The sequence below is a fragment of the Ooceraea biroi genome, chromosome 14 (genome assembly GCF_003672135.1).
Source record: "Ooceraea biroi isolate clonal line C1 chromosome 14, Obir_v5.4, whole genome shotgun sequence".
Classification (NCBI taxonomy): Eukaryota; Metazoa; Arthropoda; class Insecta; order Hymenoptera; family Formicidae; genus Ooceraea; species Ooceraea biroi.
The window spans coordinates 1,756,495-1,771,724 of NC_039519.1; positions in this window are offsets into that span (position 1 = coordinate 1,756,495).

A 15,230-nucleotide genomic window follows, 5' to 3' on the forward strand; every position below is an offset into this window, starting at 1 on the left:
TCAAAAGGTGCATTTTCGACACATTTTGCTATTTTTCTTCCGCAAAGTAGTAAAAGCGACGGACGCACAACGTGAGATATGTGGCGTGTACGGAGACTCGGCCATAAGCGCTGACACTTGTCAGCGTTGGTTTGCGCGCTTTCGTTCCGGAGATGTGAACGTCTCCGATGCTGCTCACTCCGGTCGTCTATCCACCACTGACGACGACCAAATCGTGGCCGCAATCAAAGCAGACCGACACCTGACGACGCGGGAGATCGCGGAGCGCTTCGACATCGCCCATACAACGGTTGCGCAGCGATTAAAACGGTTCGGGATGTCGAAAAAAGCAGATGTTTGGGTCCCTCACGAGCTCAGCGAAAAGAACATTTTGGACCGCGTCATGATCTGTGAATCCCTGCTGAAATGGAACTCGCTGGAGGCCTTTCTCAAACGGGTGGTCACGGGAGATGACAAATGGGTGGAATATAACAACATTCGACGCAAGCGGTCATGGTGCAGTCCGGGTGAGTCGTCACAATCAGTTGCCAAAGCGGATTTGCATCTGAAGAAAGTGATGATGAGTGTGTGATGGGATTGGCGAGGCGTCCTGTACTTCGAACTGCTTCCGCGCGGTCAGATGTGACATCCTGCGATGTCCAATAACCTTAAAAATTTTATTTTTGCTTATTCAACGCATTTATGAATTAATCGCTAGAATTATGGTATAAACTACCAACATATTGTTAATATTATGACTTACCATTGACATTTATCGTCAACCAAAGTACATCATAAGTTGTTACCGACAATGTATAACCATATAAGACAGGTTACCGGCAAACGCATATTCACTACTTAACCAATTACCGACCTTCGATAGGTACCAACTATTATATTGAACATATTACTATTTTATTTTATTAATCATCATTAATGTTGCTAATCAATAGTTAAGAAGGAAAAAGGAAAAATCCAAAAAACACATAAACGAGTAAAACCAATACAATATACTAACTTTAGAATCATAGTTATTACATAAGTTACGTAGTAGCCTTTTATGAACGGGAAGAGATACTTATATATATATAAAAGAATGAAAAAACCATAAAAACATGCATAAAAATGAAAATCCACTGAAAAGCCATTATAATACGTTTTAATACTGTAATTGTAGTAATTTTTGGATATTTTATAACGTTAGCTATTAGACATACTATATACATATAAATAATTTAGGGCGTCCTTATAACAATATATTTTATGTACACTGTTACATTAAGGAGATCAATTAAATATAGGAGTAAATTAAATTTTTTGAATATAATAAAATTTTGTTATAGACAAACAAATTTTATAATAACAATCGCATTCATGATATATTTAATTATACGATTATATAGTCATCTGCGAGTATAACAAAAATGCATAGAACATTTGAGTGCATTTGTTATGAAAAAACCATAGGTTATTGTTTATAATAATTGAAGGAATAAGGTTAGATGAATAAAAAGTATATAACAATGGTCCATGGACCATATCGAAGGACCGTAGGAATTTGGAATTTTTAAATTGTCAAAATTTTTATTTGTTAACTAAGCAATGAAAATCTTAACCGTTGGGAAATAATTTTTTATAATTATATAGCGTTATTGTGGGTAATAAGAGGAACTCAACGGTACCATCAAATTTATGAAAAACTCATTAATTTAGAAATGACCAACAACTTTCGTTGAGCACCATTTTTCGCCAGTCTAATGGTACCTGTGGAAAAATTTTCGTTTTAACATTATTACTTTACGAGATATTGCAAAAATTGAAAAGTCACTATTCCTTAAACAAATATACATTATTTTTTAATACGTTTGGTGTAGAAGATTTTAATAAATTATCAGTAGTTTAGAAGTTATATGGATTTAAATAAATTAAGTTAAAATCAATTAATTAATTAATAATTAGTTATGAATAACGAAACACCAATTGCGAAAAACATATAGATCAATTAATATAAGCATTTGATTATTACATTATTAGTTATTAGCTCGCTGTGGCATTATGGTTCATTATTCATTTAATAAGAGTAATTATTTAACTATACCATCATTAAAATTCATATAACATTTAGTTAATCAGTTAAAATATATGAATGATTATTAATCGTAGAATAAAGAACATTATAATGATGCGTTAACTTGTAAACTTAGGCATTTAGTTATATTATATGGACCACATAGCGTTTACAACATTTCGTACGCTTTGTAATGTTTCAAACACTTTAAAGTGGTTAAGGGACTTCATGCGCTTTGTAACATTAAGTTGCTAATTTGTGAAGTAAGAAACAATTATAATGCATTAAATTGCAATGCTATTAATTGTTTTAATATTACTTGTATTGAATTATTAATTCATTATTTTATTTAATGGAAGATATTATAATGACTAGCATTAATATAACAACTAATCAATAGGTTAAGGTATATGAATAATTATTATTAATAAGAAACGTTACAGTAGTGCATTAAAGTATAATACACAAGGTTACTCTAATATTAATTAACTGAATGCATTAAATTATTATCCAGAGGTACAAGGGACCTTATAAATAATTAATGCATAAGGTTGTAGAAATTTAGGTTAAATTAATAATTTTAATATTTCATTTGGTGGGATTGAATAATACAGTGGACAAGGTGTTAATTGAAGATTATTTCATTAACAGAAAATATCACTTATAAGTTAGTATCATTATTGGTTGATTCGTACTACTACCATGTAAGGTTACCTTTATATTTTTTCATATCTTAATATTAATAAATCATGCAATATTCGCATTTTAAATTAGATATATTGTCTTTATAGGTTTATTAAAGATTTTTAATATTAAAATAAAAAAAAAATAAATAATTAACGGGACGCGAACCATGAAATATTAATTCTTAAGGCGGCGATTTACTGACGCCAGATTAAAGTAATAATCGGTGTCCACTGTCTTAATCAAAAGACATAACAGTCTCTTCGATAAATTTAATCGTTAAATTTTAGTTGACTGAAAGTCATATACCGGATGTTCTGATTATTTAGTACGGAGAAATTTCTGTTGACCATAAGTCCCAACAGCTCATGCGATAAATTCGTACTGAGAATTTTATGTTGAACATTGGGAGAAAAATAATTTTATCTAACCAAAGCACTGAGCTCATCGTCCCCATCAGACTTTTCAAGGTCTCGATTCCACCATTAATAATTTTAAGAGCGGGGAACCAATCAGCGATCAAGGCGTAGCCTCCCTACTATTGTAACTTTGCATTTAATTATAAGGTCCCCACTTTTTGTAACCCCTTCTCTAGCGACAGGGACTCAGCCCTAAAATTTTAGTATAAGACTTGGTGCAGCAGCAAGAGGGCGTCACTACTACTACTACGACTACTCTTTGGAAGACTCTTGACTTATTATTTGATCATTACTTTCGTCACTTCGCTTTATAGCAATACGTCGCTAATAAAGTGCCTACCTAACTCAGTACTTGTCAGTCACTTATTATTTGCTTCTTGAAGTCACTTCGCTTTATAGCGTTACGTCGAATATAAAGCGTCTTCCTAACTCAGTACTTGTCAGTCATTTATAATTTGCTATTACTTGATTTCCATTATAGCGTTGAGTCGCTAATAGGGCATCAACCTAATTTAGAATCAGTGGAGTTTGCTCAACAATTATTTCTCGCTGCTGCTTGTTAAGTGCTTCCTGACCTGAGGGTTAAATCTGTGCGAACACTTGTGAGGAGATATGTTTCATTATTTTATACTCGCTGCTCTTAGGGAACGTTATACTTGTACTCCATACACACACTATACATTTTGACAGATTTATAAAGTTTCAATACATTATTACACTTACAGTTACTTAATATTTTTGATTTATAATTATTTGTGAAACAATTACTGGCCTGAGGGTTCAGATTTATATGACATTTGCGAATAAAATTATTTCGAGTGACACATACACTCATATTGTAACCAAGTTCTATACTACACTTGATTTCAGTAATAAACTTTTGATTAATTTGTTTGTTCATTAAATATACCCTTCAAATATTATTGTATTAATCATTGAGAATAACGTTAGTGGTACAACAGTTGCAAACAATTATATTTCAACTTTAACTTTCGTTCAGAATCGCTCGCCAGCGTAAATTCGCAGCGAAGCGTCATCCTATATCGAATATATAGTGTATGAATGCATTAATTCTTTCAATTTATTTGTGCGAGGCATACCCATTTATTTCATTTATATTGAAAGCGTTAATTCGTTTTTTCCCTTTGAATACCATAAACAGCGACTTCATTCGCTGTGCTTCATCCTTTGAAAACATTCGAGGGCGAACATTCGCTTTCCATACCTATCATATACTACGGCGTGTATAGCCGCCATTTTCTCATGCCTTAGCCCGCGGTATAAGAGCATATATGCCTCATTACACAATTAAGTCACATTTTATATTAAAGTGAATTAAGATCAAATCATACCATTATTTGAAGGATAACTCGATTATAAACATTAATTTAACAATTGCATTACAAGTTTATTACATTTATGTACTTAAATCAAGTGATCGTGGTAAAGATCCGACTTACGCTAGTGACAATATTAAGAGATTACTGATTTACCATAAAGCAGTGCATGGTGAATTAATAACTTTAATTATGGTTACAGTATATCAGTAACAAGATTTAGGTTTAATAAATTACATAATTTTCGTTTATTGTATTGTTAAGCACGAACATAGATTCATTCGTCTGACCAATTCCTTATGTATACTACGTCTGTCCAATTCATTATATATTCTACCTGATACATTCAATTTAGTCACAGGAGGTATATTTTATTTAATTAACAAATAAAGCATTATGAAATTATGAATAACCGTTAATAACGAATTAGAATCAATATTAATTTGTTTTAAATCACTATTTTATTCTTCAACTCCATCACCGTCAATGAGCATAGTAGTGCTCGACTCCTTACCTTGTGTTACATTCCACTTATTATAAAAGAAGGCATAGTAACCTGCCTACTTTTCTTTTGAGATATTTTATTTTATTCAATCCTTTGCATATGAGCATTATTATTGCTCAGCCTTTCCGTTTTCCATTTGATTAATAATTAGTAAGAGCGAAGTGACGCCCTTATTTCCATATTATACTACTTCCGTACACTACACAGCGACATTACGCTACGATTTCCTTTTCAATATTTTCCTATTTTTATACCGTAATTTTGTTGAAGAATTAAAGAGATAATAATTTTAATTTATTTTTCATTTGTTAGATAATAGAGAGATACCAAGTTACAATCAAACGGGGAACTCAATCATTATAGAAGTAAGTACTCAAGCGATAGTCCGCTTTATTGAGCGAAAACCCGCTCAGAGTACTAATTTATTATTATTATTATTTTCGCATGTAGATGGTTAGAAGGAATAAACATAGAGCGGGCCGCCGTAAAAGGGAGAGAATTGAGTATCTGCTGCAGTTGCGTCGAGCTCAATTTTCCGACTTCCTGCGCAACCTGGGCGACCAACCGCCTAGTCGATCTGTAAGCCCTGACAAACGGCAGAGCGAAGAAACCGCTACGCCAGATCCTTCAACGTCAACTCGGGAAACCTCTTCATCTCAGTCACCATCACATTGCAGCGAGTTCCCGCCGCAAGTTACCGAATGTACATCTTCCCCAGCAGAATCTGACGCATCTACGGTGAAAGCTTTTGTAAAAGAAAATCAGCCAGTTGATTCAACGGGTGATTCAGATATTGAATTTATCGAAGAAATTTAAGTTATTTCTAAACCTCCTTGTGATCCTATAATTAATGCATATTTTATGAAGATAGAGCAACTTGTTAGAATTACACTAACAGACAGCACCACATACACGAGTGTAACACACGAATTTCCAGACGAAATGGAGTCAGAATTTGAATAATAAATGACATTGATTATGTTATACTAATCAAAAGGTGCTTATTATTTTATTTGACAAACAACCATTCCTATTATATAATTTTATTGAATTTAAATTGATTATTTATAAATTATATGACATAATTGACCATTTAATAAGTTCCATTCCCTTTTAATTTCCCTTTTTAACCTTCTAAGTAATTCACGGGCATATACTTGCCATAATTTAAATCTTGAATGACATAACCTGCTGTTTCATTAGAGGAGCATTAAAACGCTCTTGTAACAATATAAACCATCCGGTAGAATTAATCGAGAGCGTAGAACACGCCCTCTTTTTAACGGCAAATTAAGGAAGATACTTTATCGCCAATATGAAAATTAAATTGAGAATATTGAAACTTGAAGTATTCATGTAATTTATTTAACGTCATTTGGAGAAGGTAATTTTGTTATAATTGACTTACAATATTACTATATTTTTGACAATCACGATTTCATCACCGTAAGAGTTAATCGCAAGCTCTCTCCATTCCCGGGTAAAGTCGATGTATGCAGATTGACCCATAATCAAAAGAGAGTATCTGATGTTAATTACCGAGGGCTAGGTTAGCACAGAAACCAGGTTAGCAACGTTCTCACTTTCCCGGACGTGACATCGTGTAGGTCCAAGCGTATATAATATTGTGCTGATGATGCAATGGGTAACAATAGCGCTGTACCACATGTAACATTATACGACCCTCCCCTGCTGATTCAGCCCTCTGATGTGAACATGATACCCCTGAGTCAGCACCCCCTCCCCTGTGTCCTTGAACATGTTCGTGCAGATCTACGCCGACCCCCCCCCCCCCTGCTGATTCATCTCTCCGATGTGAATATGATACTCCTGCTGAGTCAGCACCCTCTCCAGCCTGCTGACTCACCCCCCCCCCCCGTGACCTTGAACATGCCCCTCCTGCTGACTCATCCCCCTCCCCCTCACCCCCCCCTCGTTGCCCATGGGTTAGAACCGGCCCTCTATATCTACTCGGATCGGCCGGAAGCCGCCATTAACAGACTAACCTTTATATATATACACACACACACACACACGATAATACTTTGATAATATACTATTACAGTGTGTTACGAATGGATATAGGCAAAGGTCAGGTGATAATGATGCAAGAAAAGAAAAATTTTGTTTTCGCATATTTATACTGTCAAAAGTGTATGAAGTGTTATTTATATACAATTTATAAATGTGTATAATATGAAATAAAGTATAAATAAATGTATGTGTATATATTACAAAAATATGTATATCCATATATATATATATATTACAAATGTATATATTACAAGAATGAATAAACCTTCTAATGTGAAAAATACAAATGATCCAGCAAACTCAAAATACCAGTTGCATTATTGTTCAGTATAATGTCGCAGTCAGGTAGATAAATGCAATATACATTTACCTGTGTTATGTAGCAACTGCAATGTAAAGTGAGAAAGTATAAATATGTTGCTGTTACTTATTATTATGTGTTAAGTATTATATCCTTGTGTTTGTAGTTGATGCATCCATAATTCTATACGAGTTGTCTGTTTTACCTAAAAGAAAACAATACACAATGTAAAAGAAACATTATTATGCTATATGATGAATGTAATAATAATAAGTGAAAACATAGTCAATATAACATGTTATATAACTTCTGTGGAAGTGTTGGGGATAGTACCAAGAAAATCAAGCAAATGTAAAAAATGCCAATTTCATATTAACAACAAAAATGATAAGTATACAAGTACGGTTTACAATAACAAAAATATAAACTAAGTTTTATGTTCCTACAATAGTATAAAAACAGAATATGCAATAAATAAACATAACATAAAATTCCCAACTGTCATTAACATCACAAGTATTGCACATTCTACACATTTCTGTGTTGAACACATTACATATTATTAAAAGTAATACAAGTCAGTCTTATAACAAAAATAGAAAGAATATTATTCAATATTATGCATAGCCATTGTTTTGCTTCCAAAATACTGTCTACATTTTTGAGAGCGAATCTGTCTTGGATTTATTTTTAACCGAAATGTTATAAATCGTTTAATAATAATATCTTTTAAATTATGACACGGCGGCACAAAGAAGGAAATGTCATAACATTTTGAAACCAAGAAGTTTCTCTTCTTCGTAATTGTACAATTTTTAATATACGAACGAAATATTTTCTCCATTTCAATAAAAAAATTAAAAGTGCGATCATTAACAAAAAACAGTGTCTCAGCTTTATAACATCTTAAGGATGTTAGAACATTATAAGTACGTAATTTATATTTTAAACTACCTACAGATAATATGCATTGATTACATGTTTTTACTGATTTTCTAATACTAGAAATAACGTAACTACTGAATTTGATCGCACTGAAAGTGTGAAACGTGCAAAGATTTCAAGCACCACGGCACAAATTGCGGAAGTTGGTCTGTTAATGGCGGCACCAATCAGAAAAGGGAATACGATCCACTCCACTCTTTCTAGATTCTCTCTGGTCGCTGTTAGAGACCCTAGAAGTAAGAGACTGACATAAGTGGGCTTATTTGTGATTGACTGGATACAAAATGGCGTAGTCAATCAGTGATAACGAAACACGCGGAAAAAGTGAGAACAGAAATTGGAGAAGAAAGTAAATATCCATTTTACAACATTATAGCTTTATTCCAGAAATGTAAAAGTTACAGTAATTGTAAATGTAATAGCCATAAACAAGCAGCATAAACATAAAAGTAATAAAATATAGAAACATAACATAAACATATATATTATAAGCTAAACTATGGCAAAATAAGAATAACAAAGAATAAGTTAAACACGACTATGCATTTATTAAGTGAAATATTATTTAATTAATGAATGCATTGCCATGGTTTTGCTGCTAAAACGTTTTTTCTAGTCGTTTTAAACAACTCGTTTTAATTTTAAACTGAATGAAACGAATTTTAATTTTATTAACCAAATCATGGCAACTTTTTAATGAGCTGCACTCAATATCCTTCATTTTTTCCATAAAAAACCGCGAAGAATATCACAATTCATACCCTTTATGTAAGGCAAATATTTTGTAATAATAACATAGATGTGAAGAAAATACTGGAATGTTTTATCATTTACAAAAAATAACGTTTTGTCGATAACACTTCAAACTAGGTTCTATTAGATTATTTATTATAATGAAATTAAGGTTATAACACTGACTTTATTCTTATACCTTACTGATAATTGTTTTTCCTTTTAAAAATATTCAATTGTACAGGAACAACATTTCACGGAACAGTTCACTGCTCTTACAGAAGAAGCCTGACTTAAGTTAGTGTAAGACTTAGGTCCGCCATTTTCTATCCAACTATAACTTATGCCAGTCTCTTACTTCTAGGGTCTCTAGTCGCTGTAATGAGAGCTAGTGAAAAAATAGTTCACTAGCAACTCCAGGATCGCCTTAAAGATCTTACATTTTTAGAACCTCCATCCTCCATTCGTCTTAAAGATATAATCAATACGATACCTAGATATGATGGACATAAAATGTCTGTTTTACGGTTTAGCAAACTTTGTGAACGTGCTCTTAAATTAATACCACCCGAGCAAGAATTGTATTTGTTATAGTTGATTATTAATAAACTTCAAGGCCATGTATATATATAGCTATAGAGGGCATGAATTTTTCGTATTTAACTACTTTAATAGAACATTTAAAGAAAATATTCGGACCAAATAAATCTTTGAATCAGTATCGCGGAGAACTTGAAAATCTTTATATGTTGCCTAATGAAGATATTTTCAGTCAGAATGAATTAAAGAATTCAACTCCACAATAATTGATGGAGAATCTAATATGCATGGACCCGTTCGCCATATGGTAAAGGTAAAATTGATCACGAATGTCTTGAAGCATTTATAAATGGATTCCATCTGACTTATTAATACGTGTAAAATTGGAAGGCAAAACATATGATTTAGACCAGAGCTTAACCAGTTTTAGACAGTGCTATAGCAAAAACAATTCAATTAACTAAAACATTGGAGGCTGCATTACGACGTAAAAAACCTATGAACAATGCAAGTGTTACGGGAACAGTCAATGTTACCGACATCGATTCGGCGACTTAGGGCGGTCGATAATGAATCGATCGCGCTAGAGTTTCAGGCGAGAGGGGGCGCTCTGCTAGGCCGGTTTTCCGGGTGCGCCGCGCGAATTTTCTTTTGTTCTTCATTCTCTGTTTGGTACGGCGTCAGTTGCTGAAAAAAAAAGTGTGTTCTCTGCGAGCGAAGGGCGAAGGGATTTAGAGAGGACAGTGAGTCCTGCGAATATCTCCTGACCATGTCAGCGAGACCCCTCCTTCGATTGCGATCCCTCAGTGCGAGGATTTTCTTGGTTAACCCTCAGTGCGAGGCGAGGTTACACGGGTGAGCTTTGCGGACCAACGGAAGTAAGTACAGTGAGTACTTTTCGGCCTTGATTAAGCCGAAGCCCTCTTCAGGGTGATAGTGTCTCAGGTAGACACTTTTTCCACGCCCCGAGCGGCCTGCGTCAGCGAGACGCACGGTTACAAGGTCAGTGAGACACTTACATTTCTTTAATTTGGGTCGTGTCAGCGGGACACGTTTTGCACATACTACATTGCTCGTGTCAGCGAGACACTCTTTCTTTCATTACGATAACGTCAGTGAGGCGTTTTTGGTTCTTTACTATTGCAATTTCAGCTGTGTTAGTGCGACACTCAAACATTCTATTATTTATTCGATATTAATTTTCACTACGATAACGTCAGTGAGGCGTTTTGGTTCTTTACTATTGCGATTTCAGCAGTGTTAGTGCGACACTCAAACATTCTATTATTTACTCGCTATTATTTCCAACGATTTTACTTACAGCAATTTTATTTACAGCAATATTATTTTCACCGATATTTATTTTCAATGATATTTAGTTGCGTCTTATATTGTAAACATTGTTATTTGATTTATGTTCGGTACTTTGTCACGGCGTAACACACCAGTTTTGTTATCAAATAAGAGGCATTTTTTACAAAATAAACAGCAAGGGTTAATGTTTCTTCAAGAGTAGACTTTTCGCCACGATATAATGTTGTTGGACCTCAAGTCTTAAATTCGCAACCGTCTCATGATACACTGCGGGCTCCACACAAAGTTAATCATCGTCCCAATCTACCTTTTTATAAGGCAGGTCCATTTATTAAATCTTTAACACCTAGTCCAAATTCATTGGCAATTAAAATATGTCGTTATTGCAAATCGCCTGGACACCTCATTGATGAATGCCGGAAGTTAGTTTACAAGAAATCTTTTCAATCTACTCCGAGAAATGTAAATGCGAATGAAACTGTTGATAATTCAGGAAATGCCGAGGTTGTTCCGGGAACAAGCGGTGTCCCCCCGAGCATAATTACATCAGGACACCAAATCCTTTCGCGAACAATTCAATTCCAAGAACTAGCGAGCCAATAGCTCTTCAAGCTATAAGAAACACTAAAATTTTTAAAGCCAATCAATCACCGGTTGTAACACTTTCGTCTCCGAAATTAATTTGTAATTGTACCTTTATGACTGATTCAGGCTCCGATATTAATTTGATGAAAAAGAAATATGCTGCAGAAATTAATAAATACGACACTTTTACGCTACAGGGAATCAGTCCCAATTCAGTATCTACCTTAGGGTCTGTTTCTGTTCCCTTGGTTGGGCAGTTAACAGAATTTCACATAGTACCAGATGTTACCTTGTTACGTCACGATAAAACCGCATTTTTACGCCTGCAGGGTTTCCAAACGAGTAGGTTAGGGGGGCTGATTCTAACCCAGGGATCTGAGGAGGGGCTGAGTCAGCGGGGGGAGGGAGGTTTGACGTCGTACGGCGAGGGGGTATGATGTCACGCGGGGGAGGGGGAAGGACCGTGACGGTATATGCTGACCTAACCCACACGTGACAGTATTTGCTGGCCCAACCCGCGGAAGGGGGTTTTCGCGGACCTAACCCGCGGGAGGGGGGTGGGGGACCGTGACCACCTAACCTAACCAAGGGGGTTTTCGCGGACCCAACCCGCAGGGATCGTGACAGTTTGTTACTGACCTAACCCGCGGGAGGGGCGAGGGGGAGGATGCACGTGCGCCCACGTGCGCGACGTAACCGATACCCTCTTCGCTGTACACGTCGCGACGTGTTTCGCGGTGATAAAACGCGAACGCCGACATCCGGCTGCTATGACAAAAATGCGCTGATTGCGCAATTCGACGTCTCAGGTCCAAGTGGACTGCTATGGGTTAGGCTCGTAAGTGTGCACGAAGAGGGGAGAAGAGTGGGGGTTAAACAAAATGTATATTTAAAGAGAAGAGCGAATGTTACAAACATTAGTTGTTCAGTGGAACGAGCACGATTAGATCTGAAGAGAAGAGGTTAGAAGGAACAATGTGGAGCAAGAGACACATGGAGCAGAATCGCGATACAGCAGGGAGGAAGCGAAGCTAGTGTGACATCCAGTGATGTCAGACAACCTCAAAAATTTTATTTTTTGCTTATTTAACCCATTTATGAATTGATCGCTAGAATTACGAAATAAATTACCAACATATTGCTAATATTATAACTTACCATTGACACTTACTATCAACCAAAGTATGTCATAAGTTCGTTACCGACAGATGTATAACCACATAAGATAGGTTACCGGCAGTCACACATTTACTTATACCTAACCAATTACCGACTTTCGTTAAGTACTACCTATTTACACTATATCAAACATCTTACCATTTTTATTTTATTAATCATTACCTTTTATTAATCAATAATCAAGATGGAAAATGGAAAATCCAAAAAACACACATAAAGGAGTAAAAACATTAAAAATATATTAACGCATTAGAATCATATAGCTATACACATATTGCGAATAAAGTAGATATACACTACTCACAAAAATTAGAGGAACACCAAACTTTTCTTCAAAAATAGGCAAACTTCAAGCAGCTGTAACTTTGTTAAAAATGAATGAAATTTAAATTAAAAAAAAGGATTTTAAAGCTTGAAATTTCTACTTTCGAACGGTGGCCATGAGTTTAAATTTCTGTGACGTTTGGTAATTTTTACATACAAAAAACTGCGAACTGGACAAAATAAGAAATTTTCTTTTCACTTTGAAGGTCTGTCACGTATCAAAAAAAATTCTGCGAACATTCTCGACTTTTTATTGTAACAGATTGAAGTTTTCCCTACAAAACGCTTTTTTTAAAATTTTTCTACGAGTTTTTGTTACTGAGCTATCGCCGATTAAATAAAAATTGGCATTGTTTACTTTGATTGCTCATAACTCCGGTAAAAGTCATCGCACAGCAATTTACAAAACAGATTCTTAAAGCTGAAACTTTGCTCTATTGAACGGTATACTTGCCCACATTTTTTCGAAAACATGTAACCATGCTGAAAATGGATGAATATAACGTAAAAATGAATGGTTTTTCACCTTGTCATTTTGACCTTAAAAACAATCGTACAGAATGACAAAAAAAATTTGTTCTTCACATTTTTTAATACTTTTCAATACCATGAATTTGACGAAAATTTGCGGAATAGCTATAAGATCTTTTTCATGGTGGCCACTGTGGTTTTATGGGACAAAACTAAGAAATTGCTAAATTTCAGTAAGATAAAATGGAAAATAATGTTAATTAATGTTAAAAAATTGATTTCTAGCGCACTACATTAATCTTTATTAAGTCGGCAATAACAAAGTACACACTTTTCTACCAAAAGTTGAAAACATTTGTGAACCGCCGGCGTTAGTTTTATCCAAAGCGTACCACGTGGAGGTCGCACGGTCGGATTTACGCTTCGTTTTGTGTGTGTGTTCGTGTGTGTGTGTTCGTGTTCGTGTGTGTGTGTGTTTGTGTGTGCGCGCGCGCGCGCGTGCGTACGTGCGTGTGTGTGTGCGTGTGTGCGTGTGTGTGCGTATGTAGTATGTGGAGTCTATCAGTGATTAATGCAAGATGGAGTGATTAACGCTAAAAAGAATTTAATAACGTGTATTTCCGCCTCTATTCAAAATGACTGCTCGCAGTCGATTTCGCGTATTGATGCAACGACGTATTGCTCTTTAAGGGATTCGCTGCCAAGTTCGGCAAAGAACTGTGACAAGCGAAGCCAAATCGACGATGTTGGGATAGTTTTCGCGTACTTGGCGCTCTAACATATCCCAAACATGCTCGATTGGATTTAAATCGGGACTCATTGGCGGATGCAATAATGTACCGATTTTATGGTTTCTCAGAAACTGTTGGGTGTAACGAGTAGTGTGCGGTCGTACGTTGTCATGCACTAGGCGAAACCGTTGACCAATTCGATTTCTAATTGGTAGAACATATGGCTCTAGTATTTCATGAACATATCGTCTAGAAGTTAATCCTGGTGGAGGGATAATTACAAGAGGTGTTCGTGAAAATCGAGATATTCCTGCCCATACCATTACAGAACCACCATGAAAAGCTCGAACCGGTCTGTTGCAGTTTTCGGAATAGCGTTCTCTTTGACGTCGCTAAACTCGGGCTCGTCTGTCATTGCCAAAAAGGCAAAATCTAGACTCATCCTTAAACAGTACAGAATTCCATTGCCTAGGTCGCCTACTGATTAAAGAATGAGCATAATGTAATCGTAGGCGACGATGACGATGGGTAAGGTATGGAACTTGCACTGGTCGACGAGCGTGCAATCCCGCTTCTCTCAAACGATTTCTTATCGTTGAAGCCGAGATCGGATGCTGTCGACCATAATTAATATCGCCGGCAATTCTACGTGCGCATACAAAGCGATTCTGTGTAACTTGCCGGACGATCATTCGATCTTCCCAAGCGCTTGTTTCACGAGAACGGCCCTGACCCGGCCGTTTGTGGTATAAGCCAGTCTCTCGAAACCGGGAATAAATCCGATTAATGACGGACGGACTTACTCCAAACTGGTTGGCAACGTACCGTTGACTGTGATTCTCCCGTAGGAGAGTCACAATACAAGCACATTCTGTCTCAGATAAATGACGCATAGGCATCGTAAAAGAACAACGAGCAGAAAACGGAAGTAGAAGAAAACAGAATAGATAAAAGAAAAGAAGAAATGTAAAAATAAGTAAAGGAATAAGTAAAAACCTTAACTAGTGATGTATCAGACAGTATCAAAAATCGCAAATAGAATAACTCCGAACAGCTCAGTACACGTATGCGTATGTAAGCAT